This window comes from Crinia signifera, chromosome 5, assembly GCF_055691185.1.
Source record: "Crinia signifera chromosome 5, ASM5569118v1, whole genome shotgun sequence".
NCBI lineage: Eukaryota > Metazoa > Chordata > Amphibia > Anura > Myobatrachidae > Crinia > Crinia signifera.
In genome coordinates this window covers 1,031,729-1,045,681 of record NC_139221.1, presented here as the reverse complement: position 1 = coordinate 1,045,681, position 13,953 = coordinate 1,031,729, and the positions used below count along the sequence as shown (strand labels likewise).

General features: G+C 49.4%; 1 protein-coding gene across 1 annotated transcript in view; it reads left to right on the top strand.

Annotated features, from left to right (window-relative positions):
- ARHGEF39 (Rho guanine nucleotide exchange factor 39) overlaps window positions 1-13,953 on the top strand; it is a 208,025-nt gene that overhangs the window by 66,780 nt on the left and 127,292 nt on the right.

Sequence of the window (13,953 nt, the reverse complement as noted above, 5' to 3'; positions counted from 1 at the left end):
CCTCTAGCTTAAAGCTTGGGAGGCAGACAGCGAATCCAAGAAGTCTCTTTAGACGTTGGCCTTTAAGGGAGAGCTTCTTTTTGGATCGGAGTTAGAATCCATCATAAAGCAGACCACAGGAGGGAAGAGTACTTTTCTTCCCACTACTTCAAAACATTCAGGAAGCAAGTTTGGGGCTATTAAGCCGTCCTTTCGCTCCTCCTTTCGGGGGGGATGTGGGGGGAGATTCTAACAGAGCACAGGCAGGAAGAAGAAAGTTGCCAGCCAGTAAGGGGAGGGCACCCAGATCCCGTTTTGTGGCCTTCGCTAAGAAACATGTGTTCAAAGGAGAGGATAAGTCCTCTGCATGACTTAGTGGAGACTCCCCGTTCTGGCCTCAGTGGGGGGTCGCCTCCTGCAGTTTTGGGACAGGTGGAGTCTTGCCACTACGGACCCCTGGGTTTACTCCATCTCCCAGCGGTACAAGATAAATCTCAGGGGGTCCCCCTCAAGAAGATTTCTCCCTCCTCCCTAAGTCAGCAGAGATATTACGGGAACATTTGGCCATTGCGACAAAGTTCTTTCAGGACCAGGGCTGGTTGTTGAACCTCCTAAAGTCTTATTTGACACCCACGCAGAGACTCCAGTTTCTGGGGGTGATTTTGGACACACACTTACATTGAGTGTTTCTACCAGAATCCAAGGCAGTGGACATTCGTCACTTGGTACTATTTATCCTGCAGTCCCCAAGCCCGACAGTTTGGCAGGGTGGGAAACTGCTTGGCAAGATGGTGGCAACCTTCGAGACACTGCAGTTTGCAAGTTTTCACTTGAGGATTTTTTAGTGGAACATTCTCTCATGTTGGTCAGGGAATTCAAAGACCATGAAGCAAGAAAGGTTGTTACTGTCTCTGGAGACAAGGGAGTCCTTGATCTGGAGACTCTGCAGTTGGGGCATTTCCTTCGCTCATGGCAGTGGCTGGTTGTCACAACCGATGCCAGTGTCAGGGGCTGGGGGGTGGTGGTCCTACATCGGAGGTTGCAGGGTGTGTGGTCCAGCGAGGAATCTAGACTGCCAATCAACATATTGGAACTCTGTGTGGTTTGGAACACCTTTCTACAAGCGGAGGATATCTTGAAGGGTTCACCAGTGTGTGTACAGTCGGACAATGCCATGGCTGTGGCCTATCTAAACCATCAGAGCCACAGGATGGCAATGCTGGAGGTCTCGAAGATTCTCAGGTGGGCAGAGGTGAACATTCCTGCTCTGTCGGCTGTGTTCATTCCGGAGAATCCGGAATATAGAAGCGGATTTCTTCAGCAGGGAGGAGCTGCTGGAGGGGGAGTGGAAACTTCATCAGGAAGTCTTTCAGGAGATCGTATCTCTCTGGAACTCCCAGAGATAGATCTGATGGCATCCAGGAACAACGGTCAAGTTCCCAGGTTCTGCTCTTGGTCAAGGGATCCGACCGCTTGGGCAGTGGATGCCATGACCGTTCCATGGCATTTTAACCTGGCTTATGTATTTCTGCCGTTCCCCATGATTCCGCGGGTTCTGAAGAAAATTAGGTCCCAGAACATGCAGACCATTCTGATTGCACCGGACTGGCCCAGGAGGTCGTGGTATTACGACATACTGCGGTTGTCGACGGAATCTTGGTGCCTTCCTCTTCGACCGGACTTACTGAATTAAGGGCCATTTCTACACCTGGACCTAGCTCGTCTAAATTTGACGGCCTGGTTTATGAAACCTCCTTCTCCTTCTTATTAAGGAAGAATGGGTTTTCAGAAGCGGTCATCCAGACTGTGCTCAGGGCTCGCAAATCAGTGTCCGCAGCAAATTACTTTCGGGTCTGGAAGATCCATATCGGGTGGTGTGAGCGTCACCTCTAGGGTCAAGGTATCAAGACTGTTGGATTTTCTCCAGGATGAATTCTCTGCAGGGCTCAGTTTGCAGTCGTTAAAAGTACAACTTTCGGCGTGATCTATTTTTTCTTTCAGAAGAGGATAACCCTGTTACCTGAGGTTCAGACCTTTTTATAGGGAGTCATGAGAATTAACCACTTCAGTGGTACTCACGTTAAATCTCCGGGCTGTGTAGATAAGCTGACCTTGGCAAACCCGGAAGTTCTCCGTGCTGTATTTTTCACTGAACTCCTGACTGAGTTCATTGTCAGGAGACTTCATAAATGAGCTTATACTGCCATCTTTTGGCTTTTAACAGTATTGGTCCATGTGCACCATTACTACAGCTGAAATTATAGAGCATTGTAGCTAAATTGTATGCAATACAAAGTATCCAGCTGAATTATGGCCAAAAGAAAAGCAAATAAAATGAGTGCTGATGCAATTCTTGCTTATATGGAAGAGGAGTCTGTAGATGATATTAGCCTTTCAGAAGAAAGTGAATTTGAGCCTGATACTAGCAGAATGTAAACTGTGTGGGAACATCCCATTACATCCAGAAGGCTGCTTTGAAATTTATCACACCAAAGAAAATATTAGAATTTGTTTATGTGATTTTGCTTATATAGCCTCCCTTCATGACAAAATATTCTGAAAACTACTTATTGTATTGTTAAATAAATTATTGTAAGATGAATTTTCATGATCGACTCATCATTTAAAAACCCGCCCTGGGAGAGGTGACATGGTAATAAAAACCTGCCACTGAAGGGGTTAAAACCCCTGTATAGGCAGCCGGTGGCGCCTTGGGATTTATCTTTGGTTTTGTCGGTGTTACAGAATCCTCCTTTTGAACCGTTAAGGTCGGCTGACCTTAAATTTGTCTCTTGGAAATGTACTTTCTTGTTGGCTATTGCTTTGGCGAGGCATGTTTCGGAATTAGGAGCCTTGTCGTGCAAGTCTCCATTTTTGATTTTTCATGAAGACAGGGCTGTGCTTCGAACAGTGCCTAAGTTTCTACCTAAGGTAGTGTCTTCCTTTCATTTAAACCAGGAAATTGTGCTTTCGGTGTTTTCTCCCCCTGAAGGGGCAAGAAATAGGGACAAGTTTAAAGAGACTGGACGTTGTTCGCGCTTTGCGAATATACGTGGAAAGAATAAAGGATGTTCACAAAACTGATTTGCTATTGGTACTGTATGACGTACGTAAGAGAGGATGGCCTGCTTCTAAACAGACCATTGCCAGATGGTTGAGGTCAGTCATTGCCTTTGCCTATACTAAGGTTGGTAGACCGATTCCTTCACAGATCAATGCCCATACCTCCAGGTCGGTTGCTTCCTCTTGGGCTGTGCGTCTTGGGGCTACAGCAGAACAGTTGTGCAGGGCTGCCATCTGGTCCTCCGTTCATACCTTTACAAAATTCTACAGGTTCCATGAGTTCGTGTTGGAGGACTCTTCATTTGGACAAGCAGTGATGAGAACTGTAAGTCTGAGCGTATTCTCCCAAAGGACTGGCTCGTGAACGTCCCAAGGTTAGCTGTGTCACCAGGATGAACGAAAGAGAAAAGGGGATTTTTGTAAGAACTTCCCGTTTGAACCCCTTTCTCTGAGTCCATCCTGGTGACACAGCGATCCCTCCCTTACGCTCAGTAAGCTATAATGTTCATGTATTGTCATGTTATTGGTTATATTGATTGTGCATATAAGATGTGTTGTACTGAGTTATGTATCCTAGTGTGCTTTAGAAGTTGAACTGAAGTATCCTGGGATGCAGAATGGAGGAGCCTGCTCTTAAAAGAAGTCAGCATAGGTGCCTTTGCTCCTGCGGACACTCCTACTTCCCAAGGTTAGCTGTGTCACCAGGATGGACTCAGAGAAAGGGGTTCGAACTGAAAGTTCTTACAAAAAGCCCCTTTTCCTGTTGCCCCTTTTTGACCATGTTGTCCTAATGCTTGTCGACATTTTTCATGTGTCGATCTATTCACTGTTGACATAATTAATGTTCGTCCTGTCACCCGTACGGTGTATTGCGATGCCGTTCCGCCTTCTATACTACAACATGGAGGCTGATTTCTATGTATGGCTAATGACGGCATACTTCTGCCCACAGATGACATTGCATTGCTTGCAGGCCATCTAGTGTGTACACACCTGAACACAGGAGTGCCCTATTACAGTATGATACCAGGAGTAGCTGCTGACTGTCTGATCTAATCTCTGAGTAAGGTGATACCTGGAAGAAGCTGCTGTGCCTGGAGCACTTGGCTGTATGAACAGCACTTGGTAACATGCCCTTCTTATGTCACATTACCTAGCTTCTTCCCTCTCCCTTCCATCGCTAAGTGTGATGGGGCGATGTATATGCACTGACACCGGCTATATTTCACTGTGCGCGTGTGATGCTGCACACATTGCATCACACGCCCCCCCCCCCCCCCCCCCCAATAGCCACACTATGGTTGTCGCTCCTATTAACCCCGAAGGGTGCGAGTTGCCGTTCGGGTGCCATTATAACGCTGAAAACAATCATCCGAATTAACTCTAACTCCCACCCTTCGCAGGGCTGAATTCGCTGAGAATTGCTTGCACCCCCATGGAGGGGGGTGTAGACCATTCTGGTCTAATAGGATCGAGCACTGTGTGTGTGTGATATAGCGCACATTGCATCACACGACCCCCAATAGCTGCACTGTGCGTGTGATCTAGTGCACATTGTGTGACATAACCCCCAATAGCTGCCCTGCGTGTGTGTAATACAGCGCACATTGTGTCACACGACCCCCAATAGCTGCACTGTGTGTGTGTGTGTGATATAGCGCACATTGTGTCACACGACCCCCATTAGCTGCACTGTTTGTGTGTGTGTGTGATATACTGTAGCGCACATTGCAGCACACGACCCCTAATAGCTGCACTGTGTGTGTGATAATGCACACATTGCGTCACACGACCCCAAATAGCTGCACTGTGTGTGTGTGTGATAAAGCGCACATTGCGTCACACGACCCCCAATAGTAGTAGTAGTAGTAGTACATTTATTTATAAGGTGCCACAAAGTGTCCGCAGCGCCGTACATAGCAAACAAAAAAACAAATTACAAGGTAACGTACAGGGTGTGTTGATAAAATACAGCATAAATAGGGGTATAGCTGGTAGAACTAAAATCAGTTCAGAAGTAGGTGTCGAAGAGACTAAAGATGAAGTAGAGGAAGGGAAGAACAGGACAGGAGCACAGGTGAGGTAAAGAGGTAGGGTGAGGAAGGAGGGCCCTACTCATAACAGTTAACATACTAAAAGGAGTTGGGTGGACGAACGAAAAACAATAGGATAAGTAGGAACGGAGGCAGGATAGGAGGATCAAAAGAGGTTAGGAGGAGGGATAGGCTAATCGAAAAAAGTAGGTTTTGAGGGAGCGCTTGAAGGGGGTAAGGGAATCAGAAAGCCTTATGGGTGGCGGGAGGTTGTTCCAGTGCAGGGGGGCAGTGCGAGAGAAGTCTTGGACACGGGAGTGGGAGGAGGTGATTAGGTGAGAGGTCAGTCGACGGTCAGCGACGGAGCAAAGAGGACGGGAGGGAGTGTGGATAGAGATCAGTGAAGAGAGGTAAGGAGCGGTGGAGGAGGAGAGAGCCTTGTAGGTGGTGGTGGTGAGGAGTTTAAAGAGAACTCAGAAAGGAATGGGGAGCCAGTGAAGAGATAGACAGAGGGGGGAGGCGGAGGTAGAGCGGAGGGAGAGGAAGATGAGCCTAGAATCAGCGTTAAGAATGGATTGAAGAGGTGCGAGGCGGGTGAGAGGTAACCCAGAGAGAAGGATGTTGCAGTAGTCAAGGCGGGAGATGACAGAGTGAATGAGAATTTTGGTCATGTCAGCGGAGAGGAATGGTCTGATGTGCGAGATGTTGCGTAGGTGAAAGCGGCAAGACTGTGAGAGAGCACGAATGTGGGGGGTGAAAGAGAGGGAGGAGTCAATGATGACACCGAGGCAGCGCGTTTGGTCGGTGGAGGTGATCTTGGTTTCACCAATGCTTATGGAGAAGAGGGGATGTTCGGGGGATGGAAGATTAGAAGTTCAGTTTTAGCCATGTTTAGTTTCAGGAAGCGTTGGGTCATCCAGGCTGAGATGGCCATGAGGCATTCGGAGACCTTGGACAGGAGTGATGGGGATAGGTTGGGGGAGGAGAGATAGATTAGGGTATCACCAGCATAAAGGTGGTAATGGAAACCATAGGAGCTGATGAGGGTGCCCAGAGAGGTGGTGTAGAGAGAGAAGAGGAGAGGGCCAAGGACTGACCCTTGGGGAACACCAACTGGCTGTGGGGTAGTAGGAGAGGAGGAGCTCGGAGTGGAGACGGAGAAGGACCGATCGGAGGGGTATAAGGTGAACCAGGAGAAGACCGTGCCAGTGATGCCAAAGGAGCGGAGGGTGTTGAGCAGGAGAGGGTGGTCAACAGTGTCAAAGGTAGCCGACAGATCAAGCTGGATGAGGATAGAGAAGAGGCCTTTGGAATTAGCCGATAGAAGTTCGTTAGTGACTTTGGTCAGGGCAGTTTCAGTGGAATGTAAAGGGCGGAACCCGGATTGGAGGGGGTCTAGAATGGAGTTAGCAGTAAGGTGGCTTAGGAGACGATTATAGGTCAGACGTTCTAGGAGCTTGGAGGCAAAAGGGATGAGGGAGATGGGCCTGTAGTTGGATGGAGAGTTGGGGTCCAGATTTGTTTTTTTGAGAATTGGGGAGACAAGAGCGTGTTTGAAGGAGGAAGGGAAGATCCCAGAGGACAGGGAAAGATTAAAGAGGTGAGCCAGGTGAGAGCAGACTGACGGACTGAGACGACGGATAATATTGGAGGGAATAGGATCGAGCGGGCAGATGGAGGGAGAAGCGGATTGAAGGATAGAGTGGACTTCAGCAGCAGTGGTGGGGTAAAATGAGGACAGGGGTGGGAAGGAGGGGAGTGGAGATGTAGGAGGGGAGGAGGGAGAGGGTGAGGTCATGGCAGCAGTGATGGCAGTCCTGAGAGAGGAGATTTTGGTTGAAAAGTAGGTAGCAAAATCAGCGGCTACGATGGAGGACGGAAGAGCTGGAGGGGGGGAGAGCATGGAGTTAAAGGTGGCGAAGAGCCTGCGGGGATTGGATGATTGGGAAAGGATGAGGGACTTAAAGTAGGTTCCTTGGCCAGAGCAAGGGCTGAGCTGAAGGAGGAAAGAATGAATTTGAAATGGAGATAATCCGCTAGGGAGCGTGATTTCTTCCAAAAGCGCTCAGCAGTGCGAGCGCACTTTTTAAGGAATCGGGTGATAGGCGAGTGCCACGGTTGGGGGTTGGAGCATCGAAGGGGGATAGAGGAGGGAGGGCAGGCAGAGTCCAATGCCGAAGATAGGGTGTCATTATAGAGTTAGGTGGCGAGGTTCGGGCAGGACATGATGGCGATTGGGGTGAGAAGAGGACACAGCTGCACTGTGTGTGTGTGTGTGTGTGATATAGCGCACATTGCGTCACACTACCCCCAATAGCTGCACTGTGTGTGTGTGTGTGTGATATAGCGCACATTGCGTCACACTACCCCCAATAGCTGCACTGTGTGTGATATATAGCGCACATTGCGTCACACGACCTCCAATAGCTGCACTGTGTGTGATATAGCGCACATTGTGTCACACGACCCCCAATAGCTGCACTGTGTGTGATATATAGCGCACATTGCGTCACACGACCTCCAATAGCTGCACTGTGTGTGATATAGCGCACATTGTGTCACACGACCCCCAATAGCTGCACTGTGTGTGATATAGCGCACATTGCGTCACACGACCCCCAATAGCTGCAGTGTGTGTGTGATATAGCGCAAATTGCATCACACGACCCCCAATAGCTGCAGTGTGTGTGTGTGTGATATAGCCCACATTGCGTCACACGACCCCCAATTGCTGCACTGTGTGTGTGTGTGTGTGTGAGATATAGCGCACATTGCGTCACATGACCCCCAATAGCTGCACTGTGCATTTGTGATATAGCGCACATTGTGTCACACGACCCCCAATAGCTGCACTGTGTGTGATATAGCACACATTGCGTCACACGACCCCCAATAGCTGCACTGTGTGTCTTTGATATAGCGCACATTGTGTCACACGACCCCCAATAGCTGCACTGTGTGTGATATATAGCGCACATTGCGTCACACGACCCCCAATAGCTGCACTGTGTGTGATATATAGCGCACATTGCGTCACACGACCCCAATAGTTGCACTGTGTGTTTGATATGGCGCACATTGTGTCACACGACCCCCAATAGCTGCACTGTGTGTGTGTGTGATATAGCGCACATTGTGTCACACGACCCCCAATAGCTGCACTGTGTGTTTGATAAAGCGCACATTGCATCACAAGACCCCCAATAGTTGCACTGTGTGTGATATAGCGCACATTGTGTCACACGACCCCCAATAGCTGCACTGTGTGTGATATAGCGCACATTGCGTCACACGACCCCCAATAGCTGCAGTGTGTATGTGTGATATAGCGCACATTGCGTCACACGACCCCCAATAGCTGCACTGTGTGTTTGATAAAGCGCACATTGCATCACAAGACCCCCAATAGTTGCACTGTGTGTTTGATATAGCGCACATTGTGTCACACGACCCCCAATAGCTGCACTGTGTGTGATATAGCGCACATTGTGTCACACGACCCCCAATAGCTACACTGTGTGTGTGTGATATAGCGCACATTGTGTCACACGACCCCCAATAGCTGCACTGTGTGTGATATAGCGCACATTGTGTCACACGACCCCCAATAGCTACACTGTGTGTGTGTGATATAGCGCACATTGTGTCACACGACCCCCAATAGCTACACTGTGTGTGAGTGATATAGCGCACATTGTGTCACACGACCCCTAATAGCTACACTGTGTGTGAGTGATATAGCGCACATTGTGTCACACGACCCCCAATAGCTACACTGTGTGTGAGTGATATAGCGCACAGTGTCACACGACCCCCAATAGCTACACTGTGTGTGAGTGATATAGCGCACATTGTGTCACACGACCCCCAATAGCTACACTGTGTGTGAGTGATATAGCGCACATTGTGTCACACGACCCCCAATAGCTACACTATGTGTGAGTGATATAGCGCACATTGTGTCACACGACCCCCAATAGCTACACTGTGTGTGAGTGATATAGCGCACATTGTGTCACACGACCCCCAATAGACGCACTGTGTGTGATATAGCGCACATTGCGTCACACGACCCCCAATAGCTGCAGTGTGTGTGTGTGTGTGTGTGATATAGCGCACATTGCATCACACGACCCCCAATAGCTGCAGTGTGTGTGTGTGTGTGTGTGATATAGCGCACATTGCGTCACACGACCCCCAATAGCTGCACTGTGTGTGTGTGTGTGTGAGATATAGCGCACATTGCATCACACGACCCCCAATAGCTGCAGTTTGTGTGTGTGTGTGATATAGCGCACATTGTGTCACACGACCCCCAATAGCTACACTGTGTGTGAGTGATATAGCGCACATTGTGTCACACGACCCCCAATAGCTAGACTGTGTGTGTGAGATATAGCGCACATTGCGTCACACGACCCCCAATAGCTGCACTGTGTGTGATATATAGCGCACATTGCGTCACACGACCCCCAATAGCTGCACTGTGTGTGATATATAGCGCACATTGTGTCACACGACCCCCAATAGTTGCACTGTGTGTTTGATATAGCGCACATTGCGTCACACGACCCCCAATAGCTGCACTGTGTGTGTGTGTGATATAGCGCACATTGTGTCACACGACCCCCAATAGCTGCACTGTGTGTGTGTGTGATATAGCGCACATTGCGTCACACGACCCCCAATAGCTGCACTGTGTGTGATATAGCGCACATTGTGTCACACGACCCCCAATAGCTGCACTGTGTGTTTGATAAAGCGTGAATTGCATCACAAGACCCCCAATAGCTGCACTGTGTGTGTGATATAGCGCACATTGTGTCACACAACCCCCAATAGCTGCACTGTGTGTGTGATATAGCGCACATTGTGTCACACGACCCCCAATAGCTGCACTGTGTGATATAGCGCACATTGTGTCACACGACCCCCAATAGCTGCACTGTGTGTGTGATATAGCGCACATTGTGTCACACGACCCCCAATAGCTGCACTGTGTGTGATATAGCGCACATTGCGTCACACGACCCCCAATAGCTGCACTGTGTGTCTTTGATATAGCGCACATTGTGTCACACGACCCCCAATAGCTGCACTGTGTGTGATATATAGCGCACATTGCGTCACACGACCCCCAATAGCTGCACTGTGTGTCTTTGATATAGCGCACATTGTGTCACACGACCCCCAATAGCTGCACTGTGTGTGATATAGCGCACATTGTGTCACACGACCCCCAATAGCTGCACTGTGTGTGTGATATAGCGCACATTGCGTCACACGACCCCCAATAGCTGCACTGTGTGTCTTTGATATAGCGCACATTGTGTCACACGACCCCCAATAGCTGCACTGTGTGTGATATAGCGCACATTGTGTCACACGACCCCCAATAGCTGCACTGTGTGTGTGATATAGCGCACATTGTGTCACACGACCCCCATTAGCTACACTGTGTGTGTGTGATATAGCGCACATTGTGTCACACGACCCCCAATAGCTGCACTGTGTGTGATATAGCGCACATTGTGTCACACGACCCCCAATAGCTACACTGTGTGTGTGTGATATAGCGCACATTGTGTCACACGACCCCCAATAGCTACACTGTGTGTGAGTGATATAGCGCACATTGTGTCACACGACCCCCAATAGCTACACTGTGTGTGAGTGATATAGCGCACATTGCGTCACACGACCCCCAATAGCTGCACTGTGTGTGATATATAGCGCACATTGCGTCACACGACCCCCAATAGCTGCACTGTGTGTGATATATAGCGCACATTGCGTCACACGACCCCCAATAGCTGCACTGTGTGTGTGTGTGATATAGCGCACATTGTGTCACACGACCCCCAATAGCTGCACTGTGTGTCTTTGATATAGCGCACATTGCGTCACACGACCCCCAATAGCTGCACTGTGTGTGATATAGCTCACATTGTGTCACACGACCCCCAATAGCTGCACTGTGTGTTTGATAAAGCGCACATTGCATCACAAGACCCCCAATAGCTGCACTGTGTGTGTGATATAGCGCACATTGTGTCACACGACCCCCAATAGCTGCACTGTGTGTGTGATATAGCGCACATTGTGTCACACGACCCCCAATAGCTGCACTGTGTGTGTGATATAGCGCACATTGTGTCACACGACCCCCAATAGCTGCACTGTGTGTGTGATATAGCGCACATTGTGTCACACGACCCCCAATAGCTGCACTGTGTGTGATATAGCGCACATTGCGTCACACGACCCCCAATAGCTGCACTGTGTGTCTTTGATATAGCGCACATTGTGTCACACGACCCCCAATAGCTGCACTGTGTGTGATATATAGCGCACATTGCGTCAGACGACCCCCAATAGCTGCACTGTGTGTCTTTGATATAGCGCACATTGTGTCACACGACCCCCAATAGCTGCACTGTGTGTGATATAGCGCACATTGTGTCACACGACCCCCAATAGCTGCACTGTGTGTGTGATATAGCGCACATTGTGTCACACGACCCCCAATAGCTACACTGTGTGTGTGTGTGATATAGCGCACATTGTGTCACACGACCCCCAATAGCTGCACTGTGTGTGATATAGCGCACATTGTGTCACACGACCCCCAATAGCTACACTGTGTGTGTGTGTGATATAGCGCACATTGTGTCACACGACCCCCAATAGCTACACTGTGTGTGAGTGATATAGCGCACATTGTGTCACACGACCCCCAATAGCTACACTGTGTGTGAGTGATATAGCGCACATTGTGTCACACGACCCCCAATAGCTACACTGTGTGTGAGTGATATAGCGCACATTGTGTCACACGACCCCCAATAGCTACACTGTGTGTGAGTGATATAGCGCACATTGTGTCACACGACCCCCAATAGCTACACTGTGTGTGAGTGATATAGCGCACATTGTGTCACACGACCCCCAATAGACGCACTGTGTGTGATATAGCGCACATTGCGTCACATGACCCCCAATAGCTGCAGTGTGTGTGTGTGATATAGCGCACATTGCGTCACACGACCCCCAATAGCTGCACTGTGTGTGTGTGTGATACAGCGCACATTGCGTCACACGACCCCCAATAGCTGCACTGTGTGTGATATAGCACACATTGCGTCACACGACCCCCAATAGCTGCACTGTGTGTCTTTGATATAGCGCACATTGTGTCACACGACCCCCAATAGCTGCACTGTGTGTGATATATAGCGCACATTGCGTCACACGACCCCCAATAGCTGCACTGTGTGTGATATATAGCGCACATTGCGTCACACGACCCCAATAGTTGCACTGTGTGTTTGATATAGCGCACATTGTGTCACACGACCCCCAATAGCTGCACTGTGTGTGTGTGTGTGTGATATATCGCACATTGTGTCACACGACCCCCAATAGCTGCACTGTGTGTGTGTGTGATATAGCGCACATTGCGTCATACGACCCCCAATAGCTGCACTGTGTGTGTGTGTGATATAGCGCACATTGTGTCACACGACCCCCAATAGCTGCACTGTGTGTGATATATAGCGCACATTGCGTCACACGACCCCAATAGTTGCACTGTGTGTTTGATATAGCGCACATTGCGTCACACGACCCCCAATAGCTGCACTGTGTGTGATATAGCGCACATTGTGTCACACGACCCCCAATAGCTGCACTGTGTGTGATATAGCGCACATTGCGTCACACGACCCCCAATAGCTGCACTGTGTGTGTGTGTGTGATAAAGCGCACATTGCATCACACGACCCCCAATAGCTGCAGTGTGTGTGTGTGTGTGTGTGTGATATAGCGCACATTGCGTCACACGACCCCCAATAGCTGCACTGTGTGTGTGTGTGTGTGAGATATAGCGCACATTGCGTCACACGACCCCCAATAGCTGCACTGTGTGTGATATATAGCGCACATTGCGTCACACGACCCCCAATAGCTGCACTGTGTGTGATATATAGTGCACATTGCGTCACACGACCCCAATAGTTGCACTGTGTGTTTGATATAGCGCACATTGCGTCACACGACCCCCAATAGCTGCACTGTGTGTGTGTGTGATATAGCGCACATTGTGTCACACGACCCCCAATAGCTGCTCTGTGTGTCTTTGATATAGCGCACATTGCGTCACACGACCCCCAATAGCTGCACTGTGTGTGATATATAGTGCACATTGCGTCACACGACCCCAATAGTTGCACTGTGTGTTTGATATAGCGCACATTGCGTCACACGACCCCCAATAGCTGCACTGTGTGTGTGTGTGATATAGCGCACATTGTGTCACACGACCCCCAATAGCTGCTCTGTGTGTCTTTGATATAGCGCACATTGTGTCACACGACCCCCAATAGCTGCACTGTGTGTGTGATATAGCGCACATTGTGTCACACGACCCCCAATAGCTGCACTGTGTGTGATATAGCGCACATTGTGTCACACGACCCCCAATAGCTGCACTGTGTGTGTGATATAGCGCACATTGTGTCACACGACCCCCAATAGCTGCACTGTGTGTGATATAGCGCACATTGCGTCACACGACCCCCAATAGCTGCACTGTGTGTAAGTGATATAGCGCACATTGTGTCACACGACCCCCAATAGCCACACTGTGTGTGAGTGATATAGCGCACATTGTGTCACACGACCCCCAATAGCTACACTGTGTGTGAGTGATATAGCGCACATTGTGTCACACGACCCCCAATAGCTACACTGTGTGTCTTTGATATAGCGCACATTGTGTCACACGACCCCCAATAGCTGCACTGTGTGTGATATAGCTCACATTGTGTCACACGACCCCCAATAGCTGCACTGTGTGTTTGATAAAGCGCACATTGCA